The sequence below is a fragment of the Patiria miniata genome, unplaced genomic scaffold (assembly GCF_015706575.1).
Source record: "Patiria miniata isolate m_02_andy unplaced genomic scaffold, ASM1570657v1 HiC_scaffold_3, whole genome shotgun sequence".
In the NCBI taxonomy this organism is placed as follows: Eukaryota; Metazoa; Echinodermata; class Asteroidea; order Valvatida; family Asterinidae; genus Patiria; species Patiria miniata.
This window is the reverse complement of record NW_024037069.1, coordinates 33,712,161-33,731,672: the sequence shown is the minus strand read 5'-3', so window position 1 is coordinate 33,731,672 and position 19,512 is coordinate 33,712,161. Positions and strand designations below refer to the sequence as shown.

The 19,512-nt window shown below is 38.2% G+C and overlaps 1 pseudogene; it reads left to right on the top strand.

Moving 5' to 3' along the window:
- Positions 1-1,472: 1,472 nt before the first annotated feature.
- LOC119736726 lies at positions 1,473-14,422 on the top strand (annotated as a pseudogene).
- The last annotated feature ends 5,090 nt before the right edge of the window (positions 14,423-19,512 follow it).

Below are 19,512 nucleotides of genomic sequence, written 5' to 3'. Positions count from 1 at the left end.
AACGGTTACAAGTGATTCGCTTGCGGATGCAGTATAGATGGCGATCTAAACACCATTTAACATAATAACTCTGTAATGATAATTTTCAACACAGGTCTGGCCCTCGATCTGCGGAACAAACCGGCCAATCAGAGTACAACTTATGCACCGTACATGTATACGCCTGCGTCTAATGCAGTAGATGGCGATCGGGGAACCATTTCACACACAGGCAAGCAACTACGTTTTTTACATGGGTGTCTTTCATTTTGCTATTAATAATACGTTTTAATGAATAATAATAATTATAATAATAATACCGGGTCTTATATAGCGCACGTATATCTACCAACAATAAGGCTCTCAAGACGCTAATTAACATACATTTTATTATTTTAAAGACAGGTGAATGAAGTAATTAATTATGAACAAGAATCGGCCTGTTCTAGTATCATCGTTTTTTTTCTACTGGAAGCAGCTTTAATCTTAGACAAGGCGTTGCATAAACGTTTTCTATTTCAAAATCGCTACCTCTCTTCCATTACATACGTTTATATCAAGTTTATATCGATTTAACATGTTAAGACGTCATCATGACGTTATTCCGTCTAATACGATTCAACCTACGTCACGTGACATGTAATAACCGGAAAGTTTGTCACACATCTGCAATTAAGTGCTGGTCTGTGTGTCTGTATTGAAAAGTGCGGTCCCCAACGCCATTAGTGAAGAGCGATGTTGCCCTGCCTCCGTGGTTGAAACTAATTTTAGTTATTTTTTGTTTAAAGTGATAGAAGCATGTTGTACAATAATCGGAAATACTGCCTTAATGTAACATAGCGCGAATCTCACAATGTGATAGAGACGAGGATATACTACACATTGTCTAAATTATGTACTGAGTGAAACTGTTAGATATCATATTTCTTCAATTAAAAAAAAAATCGGTAGATTTAATGAATGGTCCGAAAGATGCACTTCTTTCGATACTGATAATGTATTTGTCTCGGATTCACAAGTTCTGATTTAAGATAAAAATCTGATAAATCTCCTGCCTGTTCTGCAATGTGTGCCATTTTATAATGCGGATTTATAATTTAAAAAAAAGGTGGTTGGTTAAAATCGCTTATTTCCTATGTGTCTTGAACAACGATGTCATTCAGTATTGCAAATGTCGATTTCTTGCTGCAGGCTTTTAGTCTTTTTATTAATTGTCTTCAACGCCTTATTATCGACCCCTTAAAAACCCTGGACGTAATCAGCTCAGCCAGTCCGCCGTCCTCTTCGGAAAATTCTGAATCCTATATTCTGGTATTTTGTTTTATCATTGGGCTCACCAACATAACTGTATGCATATGAAAAACAACCTGTTCACAGAGATGTATTTGTATAATGAAAAAAACGTTAATAAGCACATATTGATTGCGTGTGATATGCATTTCAATGAACGTGGATGTTTTTCATGAAGATTGTAATTTAGGACGACTGGAAGAATGTCATGGTGGTATATTTATGTTACAGATTACGGCCCTAATCAATGGTGGAGGGTGGACCTGGAGACGATCTACTGCTTGAAAAGAATTACAGTCATCAACGCGCAACAATGCAGAGTTTGCCGTAAGCATTCTACGCACTTTTCAAACTGATATCCACCAAACATACAATCAAATTATGTTCCTATCTTTCTATAAAGCAGTTCCCGCCAACCCCAAACCAGCATTGGCTCTTGTAAGCAGTTTTACCTGGTTCTTATTTCCATTTTATTTTGTAATATCGCCTTAGCAACATATTTCTCGAAACTAACGATTCGAAAAATCACAAGCGAATGAACATAGGTTTCATAATGGCATACATGCATTGAAACGAATGCCTAGCAAATATATGATACATTATGAATTACAAAACGTCTAATCATGAACACATTTCATTAAACACGTCCGAATAAAAAAAAGGAAGTAACGCATTGCAAAGCTGTGGACAAGGAGTAAAATGATTTTTTCCATAAGAATTCACCTATTCTGTAATGTAGCTAATGTAGGTTATTTGGAACAAGGAAATAATTAAAGTTTATGCATACTTGAAAACTGCAACACCAAACTGTACCATAATAGTGAGTCCAAATAAATATAATTATCTGATGGCTTTAACATTGCAGCTCGACGATTGAGAGATGCCGTAGTGCGAGCTGGTTTGAGTTCAGACATTTATCAGAACACAATGATAGGCTCTCCAATCCACGAGTTTCAAACCTTTGGCATATACATTGACTTCATAGTGGACCCTGTCGTCTCCGCTCGATACGTCAGTGTGGATCGACCTAGACAAGACTTTCTGCACATGGCTGAAGTCATGGTGGGGGGAATCCAAGACACCGAGGAGACTACAAGTGTCGAAGGTACATACATTTTAACATCTTTTGACTGGAGTATATATTTGTTCAATCGGAAATGGTCTTAGTTTCAACAAGTTACCTTTATTAATTTCTTAATCCTTTTCTCTTCGATGGACATTTAAAAAAGAGCTTGGTTACAATATCACAGTTATGCTGACAGATTAACATTTGTGAAATGAAAAACACGATATGTAACTAATTCTTCTCTATTTAAACCACGAAACCACAATTGATAAACTTTTTGCCTCTTATTGTAGTGAGCTCGTCATTAACATTGATGATAAAAATGATAAAATCACATGTTGCTTAGTAAATGAAATTGCAGATGAGAGAGTTCTTTTGAAACAGTACAATCTATGTTTTGAACAAACTAGATCGAGACTGTGGTGGCCATCATTCATTTCGATTTTTTTTATTGAGTTCCGAACACATTTGAATTGAACCATTCAAAGAAGAATCCGGAAGGACATTTTATTTGTGTACATATTTTTATCAGCCTATAATAATAATGCACAGTGCTTATAGCGCTTTCCATCAAATGTAGTTATTAAAACGCTTTGCAATGATTACACCTGTTCTGAGGACATGAGGCCACTTTTATGTGGCTCAGATAACCACACTCTGGTTTGTACTCTCAGAGGGAACCATTGAATTTTTAAGAGAGGCAAATGTTCCCCGTCAGGGTTAGAATCAACGTAAATGGCACATAAGTAAAACACCGAAACCTTTGCATCACTGCACTCTACACACTCCAGCCGACCGATGCAAAGTGAACAAGACTTTCCATATGATTTAAATAAACAGGTGTGGATTTTACTCTGTTGGCCAACCCCGCTCGTCTCGGCCAGACTGGAGACAACAATGCAGTCATACAAGCTTACAAGGGTCCTACGTATGCCTCCGCTGGGATAATCTTCGGCAGGCAACTGACCACAGGAGGTAGCAATGTCGAACTACCAGCAGGATCGATGGTTGTGGATGATCCACAGACGATATGTAATGTTACACTGTCCAGTACGTTACCTGAATCAGCGGGAATCGACCGAACGGGTGTCTTCTACGCTCAAGCTGTCAAGAATGAAAACGTGACCAGGATACAGACAATCATATTGAACAAAGATGGTAAGCTGATAGAAACTCACCGCCGCAATCTGAAATCACCTCTGGACTTTCATTTCATTACATCTAAAATCAACCGTTCTCACTTTCTTGTAACCATAGAGTTTTATTCACAAATAAGGAGCTAGGGATGCTTTCCACTTTCTCTATGAGTTGCCATGGTTATTGCTTATTGTAACTAAATGATTATTATCTCATTGCAGACGGCACAGTCCACACACGACCTACACGGCGAACACAGATTGCTAATATTGGAGAGTTGGTGACACTACAGATGGAGAATGTGAATTCACCAAACAGCAACTACAGATGGAGGCATAATGGAGGTGACGTCATCACAGCATGGAACAACCAGCTTAGTGTGTCTATCAGTAATGTTGCTGTAGATGATGCAGGAATATACAGCTGCTACGTCTCGGACCAAGAAAGTCAACAACTACATGGCTTCATGAGACTTATTGTGAGAGGTACGTTTTCAACATTTCCGCGCGTGCAACGTTTCCAGTAAATCGTTATTTCCAAAGTCTCGTAACTTTTCATTAATGTCTGTTTCAGGTTGTGCTATAGGAATGTGGGACCCGCCTTCATGTCAGAACACCTGTCATCGATGCTACAGTGGAGGTATCTGTGATGACAAGACGGGAACATGTATCTGCGCTCCAGGATTCAGCGGAGAATATTGCCATCAAGGTAACATTCTTCATCATCTTATTTTGTATGGTAAACTTTTTTTCTTGTAGAACAACTCTGTTGGTTTGATTAAACATATATTCAAATATGTGAATTGTGTCATTCTCTTACGTTCAGTTCACGGGCGTCATGTCTTTGGCCAGAATGCTAGTCATACATGTTCTAATAGCACTGATCCACACAACGACGCTTGCCGGGGTCGCATGTTTTGTCTTCCTGATCCTTACGGATGCTCCTGTGCTGCTGGGTATATGGGACTAGACTGCACGCAAGGTAAAGAAAAAGAAGATCGAGTCGAATGTCGGTTGTCTATTGGGCTGATTATTAGTTTTTATATTCAGACTCAGGATCTTCAACTTGCAAACAAATGCAAATGCAATTATTGCTTCATGGGATATTTTTTTTGGTATCACAGAATGTTCCTGCTATAGGCTTGTCTTTAATGCTTTATTGTCTTACTTTATTGCCTCGCTGATTGACCCCCTGACTTATGTAAGCGCTATTTTATGTCCCAATTTTCCAACTCTAATCAAAGGAGAATTTGTTTTTCAACATTAGAATGTAGTGAAGGGAAGTATGGAGCTGACTGTAAGCAGACATGTCACTGTCCATCTGGAGATTCCTGCGAGAAGGATACGGGAGAATGTACTGGAAGTAAGAGAACGTAGACTTGTAACACAACAAAGCTTGTTGAAGGATTTTGTATTGTGACAATGAGAAGTGAAATAATGGTTGTTTAATTTGATCTTAAGGCCATCTAATGGAATTGAAAATTCAATTCGACTTTTACTTGTTAAACGGTGTATAATTTGTTACATCCTGATAAACTAGCATAGTTTTGTTGATTGTCTTTTATCTTTCTTCCAGATTGCATTCCTCCTTATTTTGAAAGTAACTGCCAATGTGCAAGTAAGTTGACTGAACGGGTTTTTTTTATATTTACTTATACTCTGAACGCTTATCTGTAATCTAGACAGATGTTATCTTGCAGATGATTATAGGTGGTTTAGAAAGTTACAAACAAAACATGACGAGCATCTCATAGTTGAAATGGGCAAAATTAAAAGATCTTTTGGAAGATGATTATGACATGGCGCCCTATCTAAGAAGGAGATGGATAAAACAGCAAAAGAGAGAGAGGAATCATACATGAATCAGGCGGTATTTTACACCAAATAAATTTGTGCAATATTGTTTTATCAGTAACCTTTCTTCATTTTTTTTTTTATCATTATAAACCTTTTAAACGATCCATATAATTGTATCACCCTTCGTTTTATTGTAGCTGACATTGGCGTTCTGGGGTTTAAGGTGCTTACAGACGATCCTCATCAACTCCAAGTTTCCTGGCAACCAGATCCATGTGTCTCTGGCTACATACTGGAGTATGCATTGACAAAACAGAGGCCAATGTGAAGAGATTGTATCTCCACAGCGGGTACCACTTCCAGGTCCACCCGATGGTCAAACTACCAGTCATGTCATCACTGGTTTGATATCTGGTTCAACCTATATGGTTTACATTCGCCCACAGTACAGTGGTACGCAAGGACCAGAAGCATCGATGTCTGGAACAACACAAAAACAAGAAAGTAAGAAAGAGCTAACGAAATGGAACAATTTCGATTGTTATCACCTTTGAGCTGACAAAAATAATTTAAGACAACCTGCGATTAAACGCTCCTTTATTTATTGATTTTTTTCAGATCCATCCGTTTCCCTTGTGGTAGTGACTTCTTACGATTCTGCCAGTGTCACACTCAGCTGGCGTGAGGTGTACTGTGCCAACTACTCCGTCCAATATGCACTGAAAAACAAAGAGGGTTGCCTACCCATCAACCCGCTAAACTTCATCCAGCACTGCATGTGTTCTGAAACCAATTCAACCGTGATACCTGGTCTGTTTGCCAATTCGATGTATGAAATCCGAGTCACAGCCTACGTGGATGGAAGCCCCGGACCGACAGTTCAATCAAGTGTTACAACCAGCACCAAAGGTAAGACATCTCCTAGTCATCCACCCACAACTTTGCCCTTGCTGAGGTGGTTATAATAGCCATGTCAGCAACAATCAACTCACTAGAATTTGATTCATGTTTAATTTGATTTACTTTAGTACCATCTGAACCACCACAGCAAGTTACCGTCACTTCACAGAAACGCAGCATGACTTTCTCCTGGAGTCAGCCAACTTGCGGAAGCAGAGGTGGCATCATCACAGGCTACACGTACAAGCTGAGTGGACCAGGATCACAACTCATCTTAGATGTATCAACAGCCAAACAAGTTGAGATAGATGGCTTAATCCCCTTCACAGATTACAGTTTTCAAGTTTCCGCAAACACCATTGCTGGGGCAGGTCCTAACAGTGACGTTGTCGTTCAGAGAACTGCTGAAGCAAGTAAGCACTGCTTACAAATATCCAGACCTCAATCAAAATTCCATATTATGAGATCGAACTACTGCGTTTCGTCATTTCGAAGATTTTAGATACTTGCACTTACGCTCAGATACTTTTTTGGACAATTTTCAACAGAGCCCACAGTACCTTTGAATGTCGTAATTAGGAACGTTGATGACGCATCCATCACTCTCCAGTGGTCAGAACCCGACCCTCCCCAAGGAATCATCATCCATTACAACATTAGGTACTGGAGGAGTGGACAGTCAGGAAACCCAACGGTTATTAACGACGTTGTGCAGTTGATGCATGAGATAACGGGCCTTGAAGCGAATGTGACATACTTCGTGCGGGTATGTTCAATACTTTTTGGTGTCTGATGTGTCTGTTACACTTACAGTTTAAATCTAATTGCTTAATCATTGCATATATACTGATGAACCCGGGCAAGTAATCACTGTACACCCAAGGAGGCCCCTTCAATTGTTAAAACCATTGTACCTGCTACAATACTGTACAAACAACTGCTCAGCAGCTAGCACTTTGCTTTCGGCTTTAAAAGTGGTCTAGATAGCGTTCCCGACTGCCCAGATTGGTATATAATATATGATCAAACATGCTGACCACCCGGAAACAACATGCACGGAAGAAGTTCCTATACAAGAAATCCACCTCTTCCTGTGGCTTACACTTATCGACTCGACATCAAAATTGCTCAGTTCGTTTCTTGTTGGTTCGTCTTGAGAGGGGAAGAATTGAAACGTTTGATATCTTATTGTCAGGTGCAAGCCGAGACGTCGGTTGGTGTGGGACCCTGGAGTAATGAAGTCACTGCAGTGACCAGAATACGAGGTATCAGTGGCTCATATCAGTTATTCTGTACGCCCTTTACTTTGACACATTTGGTAAATAACAACACCAGCTGTACAGCTTTGGCTATGTCTGTGATCAGCAAAATCTCGCGTGTATTTGTAGTTACCAAAGTTCTAAACAGTGGCTCTTGACACGATATTTGGACGTGGCCTAATTAACCAATTGGTAGATGACTAAATCCAACTCAGGACTGTATGCTGCACCAGTACGGTACTTCAGGAAGAACAGATTCAACTGTAAACATTTAAAGCTAAATCAAAATATTTTTGTTTTGTTTACAGAACCTGGACCCATCCAGAATCTTTATTGGATAGGCAGATCTGATTCCACAATCACCTTGGACTGGGAGCCGCCGCTAAATCCTAATGGACAAATACAAAGATACATAGTACGTCTTTTACTATTTCTCATTAGTAGCAAAGCAAACAACGCTAGTCAAACCTTGTACAGGTGTTCCGAGATCGCAGAAATTCTATATGGGTGATTAAGAATGCTAAACAATTTGGACAATAAGCTATAACCTGGTGGTAACTTTGTGGAAATGAATAAAAATCACTTTGGTCGTAAGTATGGAGACCTTATATATATTATATACATGTACCATGTTGGTGAGGGACATAAGCTAGTCTGATTTACAACCTGGTTAAACGTTTAGAAAGTGACTTTTTTATTACAGACTAGCCAACTCTGCGTTACAGTATTAATATTAACACGTACGTAAAAGGTAGTTCAGTAGTAACAGTAGGGGCCTATTCTATTCTTAGCAAGGTATTAGTCTCGCTAATATGTAAAAGCCATTTGAAGTAAATCAGTACTTCCATGAAATCGCTGTTACTGCCTTTTTAACCTTTCGAAGTTATTTTGCTGAGGGTGATATAGAACAATAATAAATACCCTGCCTTTAATGTACAATATCTCATCGAATGCAGATTAGGCATAATAAACGTGACTTTTTTTCATCAAAATCCTACATTTAAACATCGCAGGTTGAGTACCGAGCGACAGACAAGCCTCACCAGCCTGGTTTCACTGCACCTGACGAATACGAAAGGAATGAAGTGGAGAGTCCGCCATTTGTGAAAACAAATCTAAAGCCTGGTACAAAGTATGAGTTCAGAGTGGCAGCGAAGAATCAGTTGTTCATAGGAAGTGCTACAGTTCTGGAAGTTTATACCAAACCACCGTCAGGTAAAGATTGTATTTCGTTTTGTATTTCATTATTATTATTATTATTATTATTAATCATTTCTGGTAATGAAACCAAGGATTCCTCAAAAGCGCCCTAGGCACTGTAGCTCGCAAGCCTGAAGAAACCTGTGGAGAGAAGACAATGAGAAGAAGTTGCATTTTTAGAGGTGGGAGGAAAAGCCCAGAAGAATTTTCTGGGGAAAACCCACGGTATCAGGCAGGGACTGAAAACCCAATCCACATATTGGCCCAGGCGGGATTCGAACCCGGGTCACAGCGGTGGAAGGCGAGGAAAGTACCGCTTCGCCAACCTGACTCCCATTGTTTGTGCTTCGATGTCACGGCAGCATACAAATGTTACTTCATCCTAACATTGGAAGAGAAGAAACGACTGTAAACATATTCAATTTCATGCCATGGAGAAAAAAAACCTCTTAATTACTGATACAAATGTTCTAAGTGCATGTTTTTATAGAAACAGGTGAAATAGCCCCACTTTGATTCTCTGTGAATTCTCCTACAATATTTGAATATTGTGTCAGTTCTACTCTTGCTAATGAACCTTAGAAATTCCTGCACCGCCTCAACCGATTTCGTACCAAGGAGACGCCACAGATACTACCGTCACTATAGGTGTAACTACTGCAGTATCCGGTGATGACTTCATAGAGTGAGTACTATACAGGACTACATTCAGTTTGTTGGAATGGATCAAATGCTCATCAAATCAAAAAGTTAATGAAGTAAATATGTTAATATTGTGTATTAAATTTTAACCAAAATTCAAACCAGGTCAGATTTTGTGCAGTTTTAGAATAATGTCACCTCAGTTTTCTACATAGGTGTCAATTTTAGAAATCGACATTGTTAACATTAATGAATATTTTTTATTGGTCTCCTTTCCTCTTGATTTTTTTTGGAAGTTTGCAATTCTAATTTCACAGTATGTGCAATCAATATACAATATTTGCTGATAATACATATATCAACCCATTTTGAGTTATTGTAGAAAATGTAACAATTTAAGCTAATCGTCCATATACTGCAGATCGTACGTTGTTCATGTCAAGAAGACCAGGTCTTCATCTGTGACCAGGAGAGATGTTCTTATTCCAAGTCATTTCGAGGATTCCCCCAATGACTACATAGCAGCGGAGCTCCCTAAAGGGGGCGTGCCCGACACATTTGTAGTTGGGGACACACAAATGTACGGTGGTTAATATAACGCCCCGCTGCAGACGGGTGCTGTGTACAATATTCGTGTTGGGTCTGTCAGTAAGGGCAACGAATCGGTACGTTCTTTGATACGGCAGTGCTTCTGTTTTAAAACAAAACTAAAATATTCGTTCGTTTGCCGACTGGTCCTGAATTCCCCAATTTAGTAGTATTCTTCACACAAGGGGTTAGGGTCACAAACTAGAACTGTCTTCAATTTCTCCCCCAAACACACAACCTTTGACTAACAAGTCATTGTGCCTGAAGCAATTCGGCAAATTGGCTTTCATTCCATGCTCCAGATTGGAATGAGTTTTCCTGAGGTTGAAGATTTGAATCTCACATAAATTGAGTTTTTTTTTAGAATTTAAATTTAAATCCGTGATGACTGACAACATGATTTTTCTCTACCTTGATGGGTTTTTTTTGGTCTCGAAATATTACAATTGTTACATTTATTTCATAGCTCTTAACAAACTCTTTTGGCTTTATTATCTAGGTGGCCAATGTTGAATTTTCAGAGCCGCTGACTATCAATGGTAAGAACTTCAATTGTTTAGCAGTTACAATAATTGTTTGATTTTGAGGACTATTTATTTTCATTTAAACCTCTTTTGATGCAGTTATCAAAGGTAAGATTTGCAATAACAATTTGCATATGAAGTAACAATTGAGCAGTAACAATAATTGTTTGATTTCGCGCCATTATTGAATGTGTTTTTATTTAAACCTCTTTTGTTGCAGTTGAGCAAGCGAGTTCCAATTCAGGGCCTATTATCGCTGCTGTTGTACTTGGGATTGTCGTGTTCATCTTGGTTGTGATTGGCGTCGTCGCATTCATCCTGTGGAAAAAACGTAGCACGGGTCGTTCACAAACTGCGACTGACGAACTGGTAAGTCATTATCATACATGTATAGCTGATACAATAACATACATCGATGATGAGATTCTTGGTAAGGGTAACTTTGGCGAGGTACGGGCAGGAGTCGTGAAGATTAAAGGGAAAGTCACCAAAGCAGCCATCAAAACAATGAAAGGTAAGACAGTCTTAAATGTTGAACTAATACAAAGAAACCTTTCAGGCTTTTATTTATATTATAAATTGTAATATAGTGAATACTCTTTGTATTATATGCAACTTCATATGCAAATTAATATGCAAATCAATTTTGATCTTCAAAGTTACTCATACTGATAAACAAACTTGAAGATGCGATACCACCAGTGATAATTAAATTTACAAAATGTACAATAATTTGTATCTAACATATATTTCTGTGTACAGGGAGTGTTTCAGAATCTAGCCGGGATGATATTCTGAAGTAAATACAGACAATGGCAGGCATTCAGCCCCATCCCAATGTCGTTGGTCTACTGGGTGCATGCATGCACGAAGGTACATAAGAAGTCAATTTACCCAAACCTGTTTTCCGACCGTATTTCTTGTCCACATTTTCTTTACCATTATACGACATACCACCCCAAAAGATGTATTACAGTTTGAGTCTTCAGGTTGCATTAAAGAATCACTTGGGATGATCTACGTTCATGCTACTGTCGATGTCAAATCGATGATCGGCAGCAAAATAGACGAAAATATTTTACTGCTATCGGGGAGCCGCACTCAAAATTTGCAGATAAAAGTGGAGAGTGTAAGTGCTCGCAAAATGATGATCTGACCGCAACGAGGTGTTGGATCGAAATCAAAGTTATTTCGCACGGAATGCCAGCTATTTCTCTTAAACAAAGCGTGGTGGAATGCAAAACTCGCCTGCTTGCTACGCCCATTGCATAGTTTAAAAAGTAGCGGGCAAAATTCTAGGTGGCGCGCGCTGTGCAAAAAAAGTTTAGTTGGCCGCGAGAGGGCGCTAGGCAAAAAGCATGATCGCAATGGCTTCTCACATGTGAAATGACACAACCACGAAGTTGAAAAAGTTATGAAATGAATGCTGGAGTAAGGAACCTGTCGGGTAAAAGTAAGTACTGAAACCCGACCTGGTTACAGATGTATTAAAGTTTGATTCTTCAGGTTGCATTATAGAGAGTGTTTTTTTAATAAAAAAAAAAACCAGTCAACTCTTGTAAATCTGGTCCCAATTCTTTTCAGTATAACTGTCATATATCCGCCGAATTTAGCCCATTCATAGGCTTTTAGGGGTAGGCTTTATCGTATAAGATGAACCTGAGCAATCCTGGGCTCACAAGCAGCATCTCCACTGGACACTAAGCTAGTCAGCCACATTGCTTTGCACATTCACCGCGATTCATGCAATTGAATACCATACTGACAGCTAGTATATTCCAGCCTGTATGGGAATAAACTGGCCCTGAAGTCCTTACACTTTCCGCTACAATAGTATGCGATGAACAACATTTGAAAGTTTCACCAATATGTTTCCATTGTGTTGATAGCGATTCTGTACGTGGCGCTTGAGTTTCTACCTAATGGCAACCTCCGGGATTATCTGAGGAGTACTCGCCCTAAGCAACAAGGGGCGGCTGGCTCTCAAGATGATGTGTCGCCGCTGACTTCTTCCAACCTGCTCAAGTTTGGTCTGGATGCGGCCAAAGGAATGGAACATCTTTCCAACACGGGGGCAAGTCACAAATTCAACAAAACAGATAAACAAAAATGAACGTTCGAAACTGTAGAAACTATATGTATTTTTTAGATTAATGTGCTGTAAAAACTAGATTCTGCATATTTACTCAAATTGGAGACGAAAAAATAGAATTCTGTTTGGATCGTTTGTAATTTTAAAATTTTCAACTTAATTTTCGTTCCTATTTACTAGCTGTTAGTATATAGGTAATGATTGAAAATTGAGTGGATACAGAAACGTAATGAATAAAAAATTCTTTGGAATACATTTGTAATACAATAATTCATTAATGACAATTTTGTATTTAGATAATCCACCGTGACTTGGCTGCAAGGAACATCCTTCTCTCTGAAGATCTGACTGCCAAAGTGTCTGACTTTGGCCTTTCCAGAGGAGAAGACATCTATGTCCAAAAATCCTCGGTAAAATAAGATAACATTCAAAACAAATAATATGTTTCTAAAATTTTCACGACATTGCTTTGTATAATATTGATAAAGAAATAATTTAAAATGTTAAGTAACTTTTAGTTATTCCTTTGTTCATCAGACCAGGATTCCCGTTCGTTGGTTGGCCATCGAATCTTTGATGCGTCGTGTCTACAAGTCCAAGAGCGATGTGTAAGTTAAACAAATTATTAAAATAATTATATCCTGCTAATTTATGACCTATGATGAGGCATGTGTTTATGGTTTTGGAGAAGATAATTTGTCCGTTTTGTGTTTTACTCTTCTTTATCTTCAATCGCACCATCCAGGTGGTCCTTTGGCATCTTGCTCTGGGAGATTGTGACGTACGGTAGGTGCTTCATTTCTCATCTTCTCATCGTGTTTTTGCATTTCTCCACAACTTGTTTTTAAGTGATAGCATTTATCTGAAATCTACTACTACTGCAGCAAATAAGATACTTTAAACAGAGCACAGTTTACTCATACGTATACCTTTATAAAATTTAATTAAACAGTGTCCACGTCCAAGAAATATAAGTAGCTACAAAGCAAGTTTGTTTTTGTATCTATGTTTCCATTTCTGATGGAATTAAAAGGATATGGATAATTTGCAGTCCGGCTTATTCATAACTTATTGTTTAAGGATCCACTCCGTACCCTGGTATTGAGAGCAAGTCACTGGCCCAAAGACTGCTAGATGGATATCGCATGCCCAAGCCGGAAAACTGCGCTGGTGAAGTGTAAGAAAAACAATCTTATTCTCCTGGATCAGTGCACTGTAAAAACACACCGTTCTGTTTGACTGGGAACAGTCAAACTTGCACCGAATTTTGAGGGAGTAATTATTAATAAATAAGTGTTCTAATAGTTCACAAGCTCGTCTATTGCTGCCATCTTTTTATATGGCTCAAATTCTATTATCCGTTTGACTTGATCACTCTCAAACCAAGGTTTATAAATGTTTTCTCCTCGATATTTTACCAAGTTACGATGTGATGTTGAAGTGTTGGCAGGAGCAACCTAGCAACCGTCCCAGTTTCAGAAAACTGGTTGAAATTCTGGAGGACATGAACCGCAATCCGGATGCAAATGTACGTATAATTGGGAACTAATGCCAAATGTGCCCGTTACTCTGATTAAAAGCTTTATTTAGTTGCAATTTTTTCAAAGTCGATTTCTTTCTAAAACTCGATACTACAAGATATGTCTTAATACGATTTGTAACATAACTTAAGTTATATTTTCTTAATTGAAGGGTTATTACTTTGTTTTCTCAATGATGCATTTGGGACGTTATAACCTTGATTTTACAGGATTACTTGTCACCAACTGTCTGCGAGAATTTCACCATCAAGCCTGAGTTTGACGATAACTAGATGAATGTGATGATCGCTCACATGCCAGCTCAGCCAATCATCGCCCGGTGCTGGCGCGATATTATGCAAATCTTATCAATTATATGAAAAAAACTCTAAGATTATGGAAACATTGTTCTGTAATTTTAAATTTCAGTGCAAATCTTGGACGATGTGCTCATACCAATGATTTAACGCGATACTAATACTTCACTGTGTTTCCCAATGTCCTACTTTGATATGTTTTTTTTACTTCAAATCCAAAGAAAACTCAACAGGGGTACACACAAATTATATACTGTGTTATAAACTTTTTTCTAAGATATATATGCATAAAGGTCCCATTTTAGTTAAATTGAGTAGTAGTTAAACTTAACAACGGAAACAAAATAATAAAGTAATACCCGAAAAAAATTATATCAAGTTATTTTCTTGTAATACAATATCATTACTCAGTCATATTCCAGAGTAACGTATAAAGCGCTGATGTTAAAATCGTGTAACTTTATATTTAATAAAGCAAATTTATAACAATTTACACTGTCGACAACATCTTGGTTTGAGAAGGAGAAATCTTGTCTTTAAATTCAAACAAACATCACGGCATCACTGATGAGCGGAATAGGGATGACACTGGTTTGAAGATTCTGAAGTATTTTTGAAGACTTCAATTCGATCCATTTTTTACCACATTTCTTAACTTGAACTACTTTCTTTTAAAGTTCTCTACCTTTAGGGCTTCCATCAAAACACGTCTGGTAGGGAAAACTCACTTTTTATGTTAAACTTTTTTGAAAAGCCACTTATTTTTTGTCTCGTGTTTAATATACTATTGAGGATTACTCAGAAGCTAGTTGTGTAAAAAATATTATCAAAAAAGTTGTTATAATAACAGTAAGTTTACTCAAAGCATGCATAGTTACTCTCAGTCTGACGTGAACTGAAGCCAGGACAAATCAGTCGATGTTTATTATATTACGAACAGCACGATTCTAAAAGAAGCCCACTAGATACGTCACGCCAGATACATTAGTAACTTTGCTAACGTTAGTAACGTATGCACATGTTTTGCAGTAATTCATTAAATCAAGTGCACATTTGTGTACGATAAAATCCACTTATTATATACGGTTTATATTTGTTTCGGTATGTGGCGAATAGAAAAAAAGACTGTAAAAAGTTGTATATCTACACACCTTTTCCCTGCACAGTTTACATGGTTTAGTAGACTAACATGCCTTTGAATTGATACTTACAAATTTCATCATCGAGGTTTTGATGACAATGGACAAAAGGTACTTGTTGTAACATCGGAATCGCCCTAGATGCTTTTAAACATCTTACTTTGCATGTTGATGCTGATATTACTTCTAAAATGGGAATAATGACATTCAAGACTAATTGTACAGGATGTGAAAATGCAGCGGTATAACATGTGTGAGGTTTTACTCGATGAAAAAAATCTAAAAATAAAAACCAAACAAAAGAGGGCGCACTGACATCGATAACATTCCATTCAGGAAGTAACTTGTAAAAAAACCCGAAAATTATTGCCTACGGTAATCGGTTTTGCTTTTGCTTGGTTTTAAAGTACACAGGGTATTCATTAAGTAAATACAATTAACGTATTGTATTTTCAAGTCAAGTGTGTAATTATTACAAGTCATTATGGGTGCGGAGGTGTTGGGGTGTGACACCCCCGTTTGCCCCATTAACATGCGCCGGTGTCATATGAAAATCAGACTCTCAAGATAATAAGAATCCTTGATTAAACCCTCTCACGTGACCGGTCGCTCTCCTTATCATCACCACTTATGCATGCGCAATACTACCAATGAGTCCGTATTTCATAAAGTCCTAAATTCACGGAACACCGGTATGAAGTGCACCCCTTAATGTCCGATTTTTGGCCTCCCCCTCCCCTTTTAATTTTTGTTCGGATGCCGGCTGTCCGTTTAGCACTGATGGTCCGTCGGCGAATATGTTATCAGCCTCCCCTCCCCCCCCCTTCAAAGTTGTCTGGCGACGCTTCTGTGTTCATGAAACCTTTTGCGGCCAAAAAAAGGGAAATACGTCAAAGACCTCATGTTCATCATAGGAAGATGGTGTGAGGCCTCCCTTTTACCACGGATGGTCTGTCGACGACTGATCAATCTGATCTGCGTAAGATACTTTGAAATAATATGGCAGACTTAGTAGGAGGGTGTCCTACAAAAGATTTTACCCCAAACAAATAGCGCCCTCCTTTAGAGTACAAACAAAGGAATGAATGAGGATTAGGGAAAATAGTGGGGAATTAAGTCTCTAATTGATGGATTAGTAGATTTTTCGATACTGAAATTGATGCAGAAATCGGTGATGTATTTTGCTGTGCTGTAATTAGCTGTTTCGGTGACACACCGAAACAGCTCTTGTTTTCGTTAAGATTGTTTTTTTCTTTTTTTTAGCTGTTTCGGTGACACACCGAAACAGCTCTTGTTTTCGTTAAGATTTTCTTTTTTCTTTTTTCTTTTTTTTTTTCTTCTCCTTTTTCAGACTTTTTCTCCATAGGTTTCACACACGTATCTTCTGACAGTCCACTTTGGCACTTTTTTACATCCGATTGACTTCAGACTTGGTACATTCTTAGACCACCACCCACAGGTGTTCCTAGAAGAAATTTGTGATTGTGACGTCATCAGGTGTCAGGTTACGTCACATTAAAGATGCATTTTTCCCCATATATTTTGTACACGTTTTAAAACACTCCAGTTTGGCATCTTCGTAATTCCAATCAACTTTAAACTTAATTCATAGTTAGACCACCACCCACAGATGGTCCAAGACGAAATTCGTGATCGTGACGTCATCAGGTGTCGGGTTACGTCACATTAAAGATGTATTTTTCCCCATATGTTTTGTACACGTTTTAAAACACTCCAGTTTGGCATCTTCGTAAATCCGATCCACTTTAAACTTGATTCATAGTTAGAACACCACCCACAAATGGTCCTAGACGAAATTCGTGATCGTGACGTCATCAAGTGTCAGGTTACGTCACATTAAAGATGCATTTTCCCCATAGGGTTTGTACATGTTTTAAAACGCTCCATTTCGGCACTTTCGTAAATTCGATCGACGTTACACTTGGTACACACTTAGACCATTACCCACCGGTGGTCCTTGAAGGAATTCGTGATCGTGACGTCATTAGGTGTTACGTTACTTCACATTAAAGATGCACATTTTTACCATTGGTTTTGTACACGTTTTAAAATGCTCCACTTTGGCACTTTCGTAAATCTGATCGACTTTATACTTAGTACACACTTAGACCACTACCCATAGATGGTCATAGAAGAAATTCTTCATCGTGGCGTCATGAGGTGTCAGGTTACATCACATTAAATATGCATTATTTCCCTATTGGTTTTTGTATACGTTTTTCTTTAAACTAAACTTCGGAAATACAAGTCTGATTGGGTTAAAACTTGGTATGCATAATTACATGGATGTGTTATAGATAGAAATTGAAGTGACATCATCATCAAATGTCATGTGAAGTCCCTTAAAGGCGCATTTATTCTTTTATAGGTCTATATCTACAGAACTAAAATGTTCGATTTGGTTGTAACTTGAGATGTACATATTATAATGTGCTGTTATAGATGACATTTATAGTGATGTCACTGATTGTTCATCCCGTGCTCAGAGTATTTCAAATATCCGAAACAGCTTGTGTTTGTCCACAAACACATTTCTAGTTTCTTTTTTCTTTTTCTCCTTTTTCAAACTTTTTCTCCATAGGTTTAGCACACGTTTCGTCTACCAGTCCACTTTGGCACTTCCGTGAATCCGATCAACTTCAGACTTGGTACATACTTAGACCACCACCCACAGATGGTCCTAGAAGAAATTCATGACCATGACGTCATCAGGTGTCAGGTTACGTCATATTAAAGATGCATTTTTTTCCCATAGGGATGTACACGTTTTAAAACACTGTACTTTGGCACCTTCGTACGTCTGATCGACTTCAGTCTTGGTACTTACTTAGATCACCACCCACAGATGGTCCTAGAAGAAATTTGTAATCGTGACGTCATCAGGTGTCACTTTACGTCACATTAAAGATGCATTTTTCCCCATAGGGTTTGTACACGTTTTAAAACACTCCACTTTGGCACCTATGTAAATCTGATCGACTTCAGACTTGGTACATACTTACATCACCACCCACAGATGGTCCTAGAAGAAATTCGTGATTGTGACGTCATCAGGTGTCACTTTACGTCACATTAAAGATGCACATTTTCCCCATAGGTTTTGTACACGTTTTTCTTCAAACCATACACTTTGACACTTTCATATCTAATTGACTTTAGACTTGGCACACACTAAGACCAGCAGCCAAAAATGGTCCCCGATGATGTGTTACAGATGGACATTGAAGTAACATCATCATGACGTCATCACATTTCATGTGACGTCACATTAAAAGGGCATTTTCTAAGGCCTATATCTACAGAACCATTGGTCTGATTGGATTGTTACTTGATATGTATACCCATACCTGGATGTGTTACAGATAAAAATTCAAGTGATGGCATCATCAAATGTTATGTGACGTCCATTAATTAAAGGGGCACTTTTCTATTAAAAGCCTATATCTACAGAACTACAGTATATGCTCGATTTGGATGTAACTTGATATGTACATATAATGTGCTGTTATAGATGACATTTGTAGTGACGTCATTAATTGTTCATCACATGCACAGAGTATTTCAAATATCCGAAACAGCTTGTGTTTGTCCATAAACACATTTCTAGTTATGATTGTTATTGTCAATGGGGCTCATCGGAGCAATGGAATCACGCTACTCGTTGAACCTTTATTTCTAAAATCTTCATAAACACTTGTGGTCCTTTATGAAGAACAGTTATCATCCGATTATAAAGAAGGATCTGAATATCAAGAGGAATTTTGTGTTGGTGGTTTCCGGATCAAAACGAAACTCTGAAATGGAATGAAAACGAAACACAAACTGGCTGTGTTTATTCCAGTTTTTGGTCAAAGGGGATAAAAATGACTTTATAACATTTCAACCTGGAAGTAACTTGTAAAAAATACACGTACAGTTCAAGTCCAATGCAGAATTATTAAATCGAAACTTACACGATGACTCAGCCTAGACTGGGGACCTGTCCGACCTGTTCTGTATTCTAAATTAATATTACACTGAGTATATCAGTGGCGTACCTATA